This window comes from Mytilus trossulus, chromosome 2 (genome assembly GCF_036588685.1).
Source record: "Mytilus trossulus isolate FHL-02 chromosome 2, PNRI_Mtr1.1.1.hap1, whole genome shotgun sequence".
NCBI lineage: Eukaryota > Metazoa > Mollusca > Bivalvia > Mytilida > Mytilidae > Mytilus > Mytilus trossulus.
This window is the reverse complement of record NC_086374.1, coordinates 69,409,939-69,424,256: the sequence shown is the minus strand read 5'-3', so window position 1 is coordinate 69,424,256 and position 14,318 is coordinate 69,409,939. Positions and strand designations below refer to the sequence as shown.

Sequence of the window (14,318 nt, the reverse complement as noted above, 5' to 3'; positions counted from 1 at the left end):
CTATATAGTAACTATGGTTTGTTGGATATATTTGGTTGTGATGTATTGTTTTAAGTGATATTAATGCCTGTCAATATTTATCAAATAAAAGGAGGAGACCATTCTGTTTCTGTTATCATATGCCTGTCCATGATTTCGGTTAGACTGGCCTTTAATTTTTTTTACCAAAATTGTTGTCTGTGTTCTCATAACACAATAAATGTCCAGACAAATAATTACATCATAAGATTTACGATTGTTTAGTTATTGTTTAGTGTGTTTTAGTCCTTGAATTCAGTTATTCGTTCAATGCTCTTTTTATTGGTGAATGGTGATATTTATCTTATAACATATGAGTCAATCGATCTCGATTCAACGTACTCCAAAATGATCAATTAAAAACTCAACATATATATTTCAGATATAATAGTATGTCACTGGGAACACACTATTGAAACATAAACATAAAGTAGGGATACATATAGAGAAGGTAAATCCCCTAGTTGTAATTTGTGTTATGTTAACGCCATTATAACCCCATCTTATTCGTTCAGTGTTTGTTTACTAGTTTTTGTTTAAATTAGTTTATGGTTGAATTAAGCAATTTCAATTGATATTCTAAAGCGTGTCTTTCACATTGTAGTGTTACAGCTACTGTATCAGGTTAGTATGAAGGTTGACGCTTGTTGAAACGTTTAAACCCTTTCCATATGAATGCAACTGTACTAAGTCCGAAAACTATTGTTTAGTGGTTATCGTTTATCGAGTTTGGCGGTTAGTGTTTCTCGTTTGGTATAATTTAAATTGAATAGACCGTTGGTTTTACTTTTTGAGTTGTTTCACACCAGTCATTTTGGGGCACTTCAAGCATGTCAAGGCTTCGTGTCAAAAGCCGTTACCTGACCTTCAATTGGTAACTTTTTATACATTGTAACTCAGATGAATAGTTGTCTCATAGTTGCCCCCATACAACATATTCTAATCTATATATATGGAATTTTGAAAAAATACCCGGTTATTTTAAAAGAGGGGCGCATTATCAAAGTTTGCAGCCGCCGACGTCAACGGAAACCACCGGTTTAGAGCTTAGTTGTCAGACGAAAAAAAAACATGATATGAAAGAATGCATTATACACATATACATTTATTAATTAACAGTCATAAGTATTTACCGCCCGAATAATGAAATATTTGCATTTTCATTTTCAGAATGTTATAACAGTCAGCATTGAAAATCCAACAGGACAATGATTCACTGGAATTATATTCTGCAAATGGTAAGTTTTCTACTTATTGGATTTGTCTGAATTGTTTTTTCAATACAATTGCTAATGATACCTTGATATTTTTCAATCTAATTAAAAACCGATCTCTCATCGCTCCCGTTTTCTGATATGTCACGTGACATATCAGAAAACGGGAGCGATGAGAGATCGCTTATTGGACATTTTGGCTGAACATTTCTTTTGTCTTACGATATGGGTTTTGTTCACTGTTTAAGGCTGTACTGTGACCTTTAATAGCTTATACATCCTCCTGTTTGGTCTCTGATAGATGTTTGTCTCATTGACAGTCATACCGTATCTGCTAATTTCTATATTGTCAGTTCACAAGTTATGTAGTTTAAAACAACTATCTTTGAAAGTTGACCTGAACAGGATTAGTTGTTCTGTCATTACCCTTTTGGTTTGCAGTTATCGTAGTGTTTATTTGTCCCTGTGTTTTAAAATAGTCAAATGTATTCTTGACATCACAAATGAATGAAAATAATGTTTTACAATTGTACCTGAACGTTTAGTATTAATAAACGTACACAATAAAGTAGTTGAAATACGCAGAAATTAGTTTATACTGCACTCGTTCTATTTTAGCAGTCAAAATACGTTGACCGTATATTTCTATGTCATATACAGTCACTGACCTGATATCACTTTTCCTCATGAATATTTAAATAGAAATTGTCGAAATTATATTTAATTATTCATACGACCTCTTCAACCTGTTCTTGTTTCCAATGTAAACAACGATGCGTTTAACGTCTTAAACTTGTTTCTTTTACAACTTTTGGGAAAACATATTTCACTTATTAATACTTTTTGTTTGCAACTTATAAATCATTATGTTTTATGTTAATTGTTGATATCTTAGTCTGTAAACAAACGAATTCGTTCACCATTGGTTGCGGTTTCCAACAGGTAATGATGTACATTTCATCGTGTTGTATATTTCTCCGCCTGTGTGATATGAGGCCTTTTTAAAGGGGGATTTTCCCCAATATTTATATCAAATAAATAACATTAACACACTAAACAACAATAGAAAATAGTTTTTTTTTTAGATTGCAGTATAAAGACAATAATAGTGCATTGACTTGACATATCAACGATATAAGGATTCGGCCCGAAACGGGGAAAATGCTCGGCACAGCCTCGCATTTCCCCGTTTCTAAGCCTCATCCTTATATCGTTGATATGTCAAGTCAATGCACTATTATTGTCTATATAGAAAGTTTTGGTTATTGACGAACTCGTGCATATTGGCTATCTTCTTTTTTTAATATTATTCATCGCCCGCCGTACATTTATATTTTTTGTTCCAAAATTAAAGAAGACTATTTACAGAATGACGCAATTCTTTGCTAATCTGTACTGTTAGCAGTTGCTGATAATGACTCTGTAGTTGACACATTACTCATAATTATGCTTCTCAAAGACAAACAACAATAAAGGCAATCTGTTGGATCAGTTTCAAAGTATCTGGAAAATATGAAATGACTATAATTCAAACTACAAATGCCACATATTTCAAATACTTTACAAAAAGTGTCTTGCTTTTGATATACAACATAATATATAAAACAATTCACAAGAGAAAACTTTTCAAAGTTTTGACAATAACATGTTACTTTTTCAAACATGGTATTTGATTATAAAAGTCAAAGTGTTTAATCATTTGTAAATGATAACACAACAGTGTTGATTTTTGCAATCTCAGCGGTATCAACTGTCGCTTTGTTAGCTCTTTGGCACTGACATGATTTATCACAGACATTATCATAGGAATATCAAAAAGAAAAGGAATAACAATATATAAAGTTCAGACAATGAGTAATTTATTGAGGTAAACGTGTATCCTCTTGGTAAATGTCCTTAAGTCTAGGATTTATGAAAGTTAATTAACAAAAACACTGAACCACAAGAAAAGTTTAAAATAAATAGTAATTTTAAAGCTCAAAAACTAAAAAGATTTGTCATATTCCTCACTCATATTTCCAAGTACATTCATTTCCAAATGTAAAAAAAGGTGCGTTAAGCCAGGTTTTATAGTAAGTTTAGCCTCTCACTAATTTGGCTTAAAATTCAGTTTGGATGGTGGCTATTTGACATAATGTAAAGAATTTGTATAATGACATTTTGGACAATTTTTAATTGTAATTATTTGATCATATTTACATAACACTTTGTTTTCTAGTCACATTGGAATATTTACTATCTATTTAAAAATCATGACCTATATGCTCCAGCAATATGTTGTTAGTTTGCAAATAAAGAATAATGTCGCTGTTTACCATACGTCTCTTTTAGGGAGGGAAATTATCAATAATTAAATGTAAAGACATTTTTAAGGCGACATTGAAGTGGTGCCATCAGTAGGAAAATTAACAACATGATCAGCCGCAAAATGTCGCAATCTGCTAATACGAAAGATATCGTTATATCAATTTGATTTTCCTTTTGCCAAGATTTATGACACTTTTGTCTGCTCAAGGCAATGAACATTGTAGAAAGAAACATAAATGTATATAAAAATTTAAAAGTCTTTCAAACATTCATGTTTGAATGAATTATTCATTATCTAATTTCCATTTGATGTCATTATTGGGCAATATTTTCAGTGTTAAACAAAAGCCATAAATAATTCCTGACAAACAGAGATTTTTATGATGAATAAAATTTCTCTTCAGTATGAAACTGATGCTACATCTAAGGTTATTCCGGAAGCATAATTACCGGAGAAAAGATAAAATTTCATAAAATTCAACCGGAGAAGTATTGCATGTCACAAATATAGGTGAAATTTTCTTGTAAATTGTAGACCTTGTATCCAAATATCTTCACATTTATGTCTTTTTACATGTTTCAATGCATCAGGGGACATGATTGACCGGATAAATATTAGAGTTAAAATACTGTTACAGAATAAAATCTTGTTTATTCAAGAAATACGACAAAAGATTTCTAAAAATTTAGATAAGATCTGAAATCTTGTCCGTTCTTCACCGTTTGTATATAAGGCTTTGTACTTTTAAATATAAAATCCCCTTTGGTCAGCACTGATGAGAATCTGGTAAGTAGAAATGCGTATCTTTTGCAATAGAAAGTGTAATGTTATTGTTGTCGAGTTTTCATCTCGCCAATACATTGTAAAACCATGTGTAACTGAATTTCATTCATCCGCACATGTCAAACTGTAACCTGATATTGGGTTTATTAGAAGAAGATTCATAATTTCCCGATAAAACTAAATACTAGTAAATAGTAGACAGCAACCTGTTTAATGTTACGTTTTGTGGTAGAGTATAACTATTAACATCAGCTGACATCCCTGTCCTCAGTAGTGTTCCATGTCTGTAACTATACCTGGACTACATTCAGGGAATCATATAATCAAATAGAATTAACACATATTTCGTATCTGATGTAGGTATCAATGCCATATTATGAAGATATTATGTCTCGAAAAGGTTAAGACAGACTTAATGTATGTCCTTTGTGTACATATTTATATAAACAAGCATCGCATGGGGTATACAATAGATCTTGCATACGACATTGGATGCAAATAAACCGGGAAGAACAAGATTTTTTGGCGTCTTAAACACCTAAAACAACCGAACAGGAAAATAGATGCTAATATCAATTAAGATTCAGTAAATGAGTATAGTTACAAATTGTTTATAAGATCTTGCATACCACTGTGGTACTTAAACTGCTACAATTGATTAAAAAAATATGATGCATTTATCTCTTTCATTTTCTAAAACAATATTGTAAAAAATCTTTAAAAATAGAACCATATACACTTTTCTTTTTTCTTTTTTCTTTGTGTTTAAAATTTATGTAAATTGAATTTTATAAAATAAGTAAAGAGTCACCGACTTCGTTTTAGAAGTTGATATATTGCGTGTGTAGTGTAAAACGTCGTTTTTTTAGTTACAACGCAACGGCGCCACCTTCATTTCGTTAATTTGTGGTATTTGTTTTACAGCAAAAACACCGATTTCTACCAATGAAACAACTCCTCAACAGAGACAAAATAACGTACAATGTTAGAAACATATGTCACCGTACGGGCAGTATATATTTAACTATGATTAGTTGAGAACATTAAAATGAAATTTTATTTGAAAAAAAGTCAGTCTGCATACTCGATGAAACCATGGAAATATTGGGGGTTTAAATATAATGTTGATGCATGTTTTCTAAACTTTAGATACGGTCTACACAAATATTAAACTTATTTGCGGAGGATATTCGTTCATTGAAACATTTTAGCATTTTTTATAAATTCTTAGATATTAAAGTTTACCGTGCTTAATTTGTTTGCCACATGTTACCACAATATTTGAAATATCCAATCTTCTGTCCAATTACCGTTATATCGGTTGATAATAAAATTATTTCATAATATTGAACATATAGATACGTCAAATATATGTGAAAAAAAGTAAAATCACAACAATACTGAATTCAGAGGAAAATCAATTTGGAAAGTCCATAATCACATGGCAAATTCAAATAACAAAACGCATCAAAAACGAATGGACAAGAAGATATTGAGAAAACATTTAAAACTGAAAAAACGAAACAAAATACTAGTGTTGTCAACGGTTAATCGGTTAACCGGTTAAGCGGTCGAACGACCGAATATCGAATACCAAAAACGCTAACCGGTTAACCGGACTTTTTTTTCAATTTTGAAAGATTTGATATAAATTTGCTTGGAAATCATGAAACAGTTATGTTTTATTTAAAAACTGTCGTCGTGGTTATATTTGACAGATCAATTGTCCAGTATATTGATTGCTATTGTTGATCCTAAATACATAAAATTGATTAGAGCTTGGGGCAGGACCTTAAAGAAACATGATTGGTAAACATGTTTTTTTAACAATAACTTTAAATCAGAGATGCGATTAACTTTTACTAATTAGTTTATTATTTCGTTTTTGATCAATATTGTATACCAACATCTCAATGTGCAACCTCCGTAGTGCAAGGTTTAGTTTTACTTTAAACGAAATGCTACCTCAAAAATTGTGAAATGCAAGCCAATGTGAATATACTCCAGATATACGTGATAGTACGAGTAACATGCTTAAAGAAACAAGCAAACAAAGTAAAGAAACAGGTCGTATGGTGACCTTTAGATATTAATTTCTGTGTCAGTTTGATCTCTTATGGAGAATTGTTTCATTAAATTTTGCAATCATACCATATCTTCTTTTTTTTTTTTTTATAATTAATCATTTCAAATTAAAACACTCAATATTATTTTCAAAGACAAAAAGAGAAAATTAAACAATGATCGGTTTCAGACAAATTCAATTCAACGAGACCAAGACGGTTTTTTTTTTTATATTTTTTCAATCTTAAGGTAGATCACAAGTATATATTTTTTGAGACAGAATGTTTTCATAATTTGCCAAAATGAAGATATTATTATGCTCTTTTCAAAAATTTAATAAAAAGTATGGGTCACCGTGCTATTTTTCAAGCTATGGGTCGTTGAAAATTTGGTTAGTTTGTTCATGAAAAAAACCCATTAGTGTGCATACACAAATTTCTATGAGATAGAATTTTGAAATAGATTGTGAGAAGAAAGGTGTCATAATATGTTTTAAGAAAATAAAAAGAAAACATGGTGTCACCGAACTTGGTTTCTTGCTACAAGTAAAAATAAAAAAAATCCCTATTAGCCCAGTATAAATTTTGGACCAAAAGAGTTATTTCCTCTTAAACGGCTGATTTGAAAAAAATATTTTTTATACCAAAAAATTGATATTTGTTAACTTATTTTGAATAATACGATTAATGAACAAGTTGTCTTCAAATAGAAAAAAAACCAGTCTAACCATTGAATATCAAATCTGCCTCCAAATTTGCAGATTTAGGCAAATAACTAGACCGATTTTGTACTGTGATTGTACAAGCCAAGATGGCGGTATACCATGAATCTACATTAAGTTGGTACAAGTTCTATAGTTGATATGTTGTATTTGTTTATTAAAAGTCAAACTTCGCCAGGAATCCTCACAGACAAGCCTTATTATGCCAAAGGACAAACTTCAATTCTTTAATCTTAATATTATGACCTGGATTAAAGGTTGTCAAATTGACACTCATACCACATCCTATTTGTACATGTAGGGTACTATGGATAAGGCTTTCAAACGACAACTAAAACAACCGGTTAACCGGTCAATCGGTCGAACGATTATCCGAGTAACCGGTTAGGCAAAAGTGTACGATTTGACAACGCTACAAAATACCCATTTCCATTCTCAATTTTATTAATTGATAAATTGGTTAAAAAAGTTTGGAATTCAGAGGCCTATTTATACATATTGAATATCCATAGAAAAACGTTAAATCACAAAAATAATGATTTCCCAGGAAAATTTAAAACGGAAAGTCCCTAATCAAATGCCAAAATCAACGTATAAACACTTCTAACGAATAGACAACAACTTGATACAGGTATTTTCGAATGTAGAAAATAGTATATTGAACCTAGTTTTATAGCGCTAAACCTCTCACTTGTATAAGAGTCGCATCAAATTCTATCACATCTACAACGATGCATGATCAAAACAGATACAGCAGGTAGAATAGTCAAACTATGGATACAGCAGTCATCACCGTGTCACATACTCAAAATGTCGAGGGAATTTAAATTTTTATTATTGCTTAGTACTGTGCCTTAATATATTTGTACAACTGAGTGGGAGTGGCATTAAAATTGTGCTAATGAGAACAAAATGAAATCCATGTTTGCTTTTAACCTTGACCAAAGGCAAATGCAGTTTTTGAATTTGTTTTTATTTCAAAACATTCAACAGTTGATTTTATTCGTTTGTCGATTATCTCTTTATTTTTTTTATGAATAGTGTTTTTTTTGTTGTTGCAAACAGAAGAATGGAATTATTACGTAATATTTAACATTTGTGGATAATGAGGAAATCGTCTACTGAATGTCTTCCTTTTCCCATTTGGGTATGTCCCCGTTATGGGACGGAACTAAAACACATAACTGTAACTTATCAAATTATACGAGCATTGAAGTGCATTGATGATGTCATTAAAGCTTGACAAATAAATATCGTTTAATCATTAAAAAAAACCACTTATATATAATTTAAAATTCAAGATCAAAACTATTTACAATTGCTTTGATATAATATTCATTCCACTAGCATGATTTAGTGTTTCTAACATCATGTTTTCTATGTGTAGTTTTCATGATTTTTAAACTTCATTCCGGAAGCATAATTACCGGTAAAAAGATCAAATTTCATTGAATTAAACCAGAGATGTATTGCATGGTAAAGGTGAAATTTTCATGTTAATGGAAGACACTGTATCCAAATATCTCCACATTTATTTCTTTTTATATATTTCAAAGCATCTTGGGCATGATTGAACGAATAAATATCAGAGTGAAATACTGTTACAGAACAAAAATATTGTATTTCATGAAGTACGACAAAAGATTTCTTAAAAATTAGATAAGATCTCAAATCTTGTTTGCGTTTGGCTTTCTTTTAGCCCTTGTTATTTTTGTCAGTTCTTCGACGTTTGAACAAGGCTTTGAACTTTAAAAAAAAAAACCCTTGGCCAGCACTGATGAGAAGTTGGTAAGTAAAAATGCGTATCTAGTGCAAAAAGGTGTAATTTTATTGTTGTTGAATTTTCTTCTTGCCAATACATTGAAAACAACAAGTGTAATTAAATTCGATTCATACCTGTTGAAATTCTGCACATGTCAAACTGTAACCTGATATTGGGTTTATAAGAAAACGATTCATAATTTGTCTATAAAACTTAGTAAATAGTTTACAGTAACCTGTTTAATATTAGGTGTTGTGATATATTATATCATCGGTTGGTATCCCTTTCCTCAGTAGTGTTCCTTGTGTGAAACTATACCTGGTTAACATTCAGGAAATCATATAATCAAATATAATTAGCACATATTTCATATCTGATGTAGGTATCGATGCCATATTATGAAGATAAAGCAATTTGAATGCACCCCTGACGATTATGTCTCGACAAGGTAATGGCCAGACTTAATGTATGTCCTTTGTGTACATATTTATATAAACAAGCATCGCATGGGGTATAATATAAATTATGTATACTACATTGTATGCAAATACACCGGGAAGAAAAAGATTACCAGCAACACCTAGAACAAGCAAACACGAAATTTACAGAATCTAATCTCGACAATTAAGGTCATTGTACAGTAATTGATTATAGTTACACACGTTTTATAAGATCTTGCATACAACTGTGGGTAATGAGGAAATCGTCTACTAAACTGCTACATGTACAATTTAAAAAAAAAATATAATGCATTTATCTTTTTTTCAAACAATATAACACAAAATCTTTGAAAATCAAATCATGTACATTTATTTTTTCTTTCACCAAATTGAATTTCTGTTTAAGTCATATGGATTTTATAAAGCACTGCGTTTAAAAGGTGACGGTATTGTGTGTGTAGTGTAAAATGTGGTTTTTGGTAACAACGCAACGACGCCAACTTTGTTTCGTTTATTTAAGGTGTTTGTTTTACAGCAAACACACCGGTTTCTACAAATGAAAAAACTCAACAAAAAATACAAAATAACGTACAATGTAAGAAACTTTAATACATGTCACCGTACGGCCAGTATATATTTAACTATGATTAGTTGAGAACTTTAAAATGGAATTTTATTTGAAAAAAGTCAGTCTGGGTTTAAATATAATGTTGACACATGTTTTCCCAAACTTCAGATACGTTCTACACAAATATTTAACTTTTTCGAGGAAGATATTCGTTCAATTAATCATTTTAGCAGTTTTTCTCAGTTAAATACTTTTTTAATTCCTAGTTAAAGTTTAACGTGCTTAATTTGTATGCCAAATTATACCACAATATAATATGCTTAGTAGTGGACCTTAATATATATATATATATATATATATGTGTACTCTTGAACTGAAACCTGAAAGGTTTATCTCAACAACTGAGTACAAGAGGCTTTAAAAGTGTTCAGTATGACGTCCATTATCACTGTACTAGTATACATATTTTTAGGGGCCAGCTGAAGGACATCTACGGGGAGGGTATTCTCGCTACATTGACGACCCATTGGTGGCCATCGGCTGTTGTCTGCTCTATGGTCGGGTTGTTGTCGTTTTGACACATTCCCCATTTCCTTTCTCAGTTTTATTCAAATGAGACATAAAGGAATCCATGTTTGCATTTAGCACCTTCACCAAAGGCAAATGCATTTGTTTTTAACATGATGTAATTTTAAACAAATTTCAACAGTTTATTTTATGCGTTTGTCGCTTATCTCTTTGTTTTGTTAAACAGGTTTTTTTTGTCGCAAACCGAAGGCTTGATTCATTACGTAATATTAAATATTTCAGGATAATGGAGAAATTGTATTCTTAATGTCTTCCATTTCCCTATTGGTAATGTCTCCGTTAAGGGACGGAACTAAAACACATAATTGTAACTTATCAAATTAAAGGAACTATATTGATAATGTTATTAAAAATTGACAAATAAATATCGTTTTAACATTAAAATACCCACTTATATATATGATTTAAGATTTTAGATCAAAACTATTAACAATTGCCTAGATTTGATGTTCATCCCACTAGCATGATAAAATATTTTAAACATCACATAATCTATTTGTAGTTTTTGTGATTTTAAACTCTGAAATGTAAATTGGCATGTAGAAATTTACCCCTGCCATTTGAAAGACTGAGAGAGTTTATTTGCAATACATGTAGATTGATTTAACTTTAACGTATTAATTTTAACTAATACAGATACTGTGCAGATAATAAATAACACAGTGTGCTTTTAAATCTGTAGCATTTAGTTATAACAAACTTAATTCAATTAAACTAAATATACTAATTTTTCGACGCCCTTGCCATATGTTCAACTTTTATTGATTCGAATTTAACCTTCAAAATCAGTTGATGGAAAATGCATTCGAACCAAAATTAGATAACACATCTTTATCCGAGTGTATTGTAAAAAAACCACCTGATGCTCCGAAGGACCTGAATTACTAACCTAGTATGTAATCATAATTTTGTATAAGTATGAGTGGAATTAGGGATATTTTCTGTCCTGTAGGATTTCATCTATGGACAAAATTAAAAACTAAGAGTAAAGTCCTACTTGTAAAAGAGATGCAGAAGATACCAGAGGAACATTGAAACCCAAAGACGAAAATAAACTGACAACGTAATGGCTAGAAAAAGGAAAAAGACCAACACACAAACAATACTACCCAAATCACTGTAATGCAAATGTCATTACGTCATAGGTGAAAACAGTATATTATATCGAGATACATTCTATAAGTGGAAGTTAATGCAAATGACAACATAAAACGTAATTAACTGACGAAACGAGTTAAAAAACTGTCATATTCTGTATTTGAAACAGTCAATTAAACCTTATTACGACGTTTTTTTGTGGTTTTATTTCCAGCAAAAACACTTATATATGCAAGTGATACAACTCTCTATTGCAGGCAATAAGCGTAAAAAATAAACTGCAGTTACAGAAGGTCACGGTTTGGCTCATTATTTTTTTTAACTATCACCATTTCACAATATATTAATAGACATTTATTTGGAAATAATAATTCTTTTGTTCGAAATATCTGTACCATATCACATCTTCAGTCCCTTAACCACATCAAAGGTTAATAATAAAACGATTATGTTATGTCAAGCATGTACGTCAGTCATTTGTACAAGTTGGCTCATTACAACTAAGTGAACGGTTTTAAATCATTGCAAATAAAAGATTGAAATCCATGTTTTATCTTTGAGTGTTACAGCTAATTTCCAAAAGCATGTAGAGCAAGACTTTAGTTAGTTTCCTTGCTTTGTTCTTATATTGTACAATCATAAGGATAACACTCAATTAAATTCAAATATTATTTATACAGCTTCTATGCCTATATATATTGTTTAAAGATGTCAATCTTATTTACCAAGCTTGTATAACAATCATAGGGACAAAGCAAGCAAGCCAATCAAAGTTTTGCTTTACATGCATTAGGAAATTAGCTGTAAAGAAACACATAACTTTGACCAAATGCTAATGCAAATTCGATACACTATATTTTATAACAATCATCTTTAAATAGTTTATTCATTTGTCGATTATCCCTTTATTTCTGATAAATGGTTATTTTTGTAGCAACAGGAAAAAGAAAATGATTACGTAACATTAAATATTCATGGTAAATGTTAAAATCTTATATAAGAACTTAATGCATTTAGTTTTCCTTTTGGTTATGTCCCAATTACTGGACAGAACTGTGTTTCGTCAAATTAATAAAATCTAGAAATGCATTGATGTTATTAAAACTAGACACATAACGATTGTTATCAACAATATAAACCCTATATTTATAATTTGAAAATTTAAGGTAAAAACGATTATGATACCAAACTATAAAGGTATTTACATCCCAGCTCCTTTGTTATAAAAATCCAGTGTATATGTTGGGATTCGAAATCAAGACCTTTAGCATATAAATCCAAGACACATACAACTACACCAGGACGACTGGATACACAATAATTGTAATTTGACATACATAAAGGAAGCAAGATCTTTTTATAAGTGGGGCGAGTTGTCAGGCCTTTATTCAGTGCAGTTTTAACCTTTTTCGTTAATAAGTGAGTTTTTAGACTAATTGATCAATTTGATGTTACACTTTTTCAAAGTGGGGCAAGTCGGTAAACAGAGTGGGACGATATTTTTATAAAGTGGCGTTATAGTGTGGGTCGATTGGCAAGTGGGGCGAGTTGACATTGTTTGATATCTACTCATCGTGTCTGGGGGTCAAAAAGGGTATACATCAATTCTTAAAATATAAATTATATTGTTATGGTTGTGTTGCTTTCTAAAATAGATTTTCTGAATTGTAAATGGTTTTTCGTCTAATCTAAAACAGCTGGGATGTAAAATAGTTATCCCAGTCGGACTTGGTGTGTCAGTGTTAGATCACCCTCTGGCCTCCGGTCATGGGGGTGATCTTACACTGACACACCAAGTCCTTGTGGGATAACTATTAAAGAACCACTTATTCAGGCCCAGTCGAAAAGAACATACTAGAAAGTAGTACATACATATCAACTGCAGTTATCGTCCTTCAATATGGTTGTTTGCAATTTTCTCAATAATTTATTAAATAAAACATGTTTCGACAATTATATTTGAAAAGAACATAGAATGATGAAAACTTATCATGCAAATGATACTAAAATATCATAAACATCCTTCTGTAAGATAAAACTGCAAGAAGTCAATTGTAAAATTACCAAAGCATACAACATTTTGGTTGAGATTTAAAGTTGCATGTCAAAAAACATATAAACTTGCTCCTCATCTAATAAAGATTAACTGAAGGTGAGGTTGTCGCCCTTTACCTGATACTGGTAGACAAATGTGATCTCCTTGATATACTGTGATATTTCACAGCGGAGTAGAACATAAGCATTCAATTTGCTTCTGCCAGTCATCATAAAAGTGGACTGAATCCTGTTGGGTTGTAAATTGCTTAGTAGGATATCTTAGGATAGGTAATATTTAATGGTAAGTAAGCACGCTAGAGAGAGTGAATGAGCTAGAGAGAGAGACACTGAATGAGCGAGCGAGAGAGACACTGAAAGAGCGAGCGAGAGAGACCCTGAATGAGCGAGCGAGAGAGATAGAGTGAATGCGCGAGCGAGAGAGAGAGATAGAATGAATGAGCGACAGTGAGCGAATGAGCGAGAGAGAGTAAATGAGCTAGAGAGAGAGACACTGAATGTGCGAGCGAGAGAGACACTGAATGGGCGAGAGTGCGAGTGAAAAGAGTGAATGAGCGAGGGTGTGAGTGAATGAGCGAGAGAAGAAAGAGCGAGAGTGAGTGAGTGAGAGTGAGTAAATGAGCAAGAGTGACTGAATGAGAGAGAGAGAGTAAGCGAACGAGAGAGAGTGCATGGGCGAGAGAGCCAGTAAATGAGTGA

At 31.5% G+C, this 14,318-nt stretch overlaps 1 protein-coding gene across 1 annotated transcript in view; it reads left to right on the top strand.

Moving 5' to 3' along the window:
- The window catches only part of LOC134707888 (FMRFamide receptor-like), a 95,704-nt gene that overhangs the window by 42,664 nt on the left and 38,722 nt on the right, over positions 1-14,318 (top strand). The window contains exon 2 of the mRNA XM_063567999.1: positions 1,189-1,256. The gene's annotated coding sequence lies outside the window, so the exon portion shown is untranslated. The remainder of the gene's footprint in view (positions 1-1,188; positions 1,257-14,318) is intronic.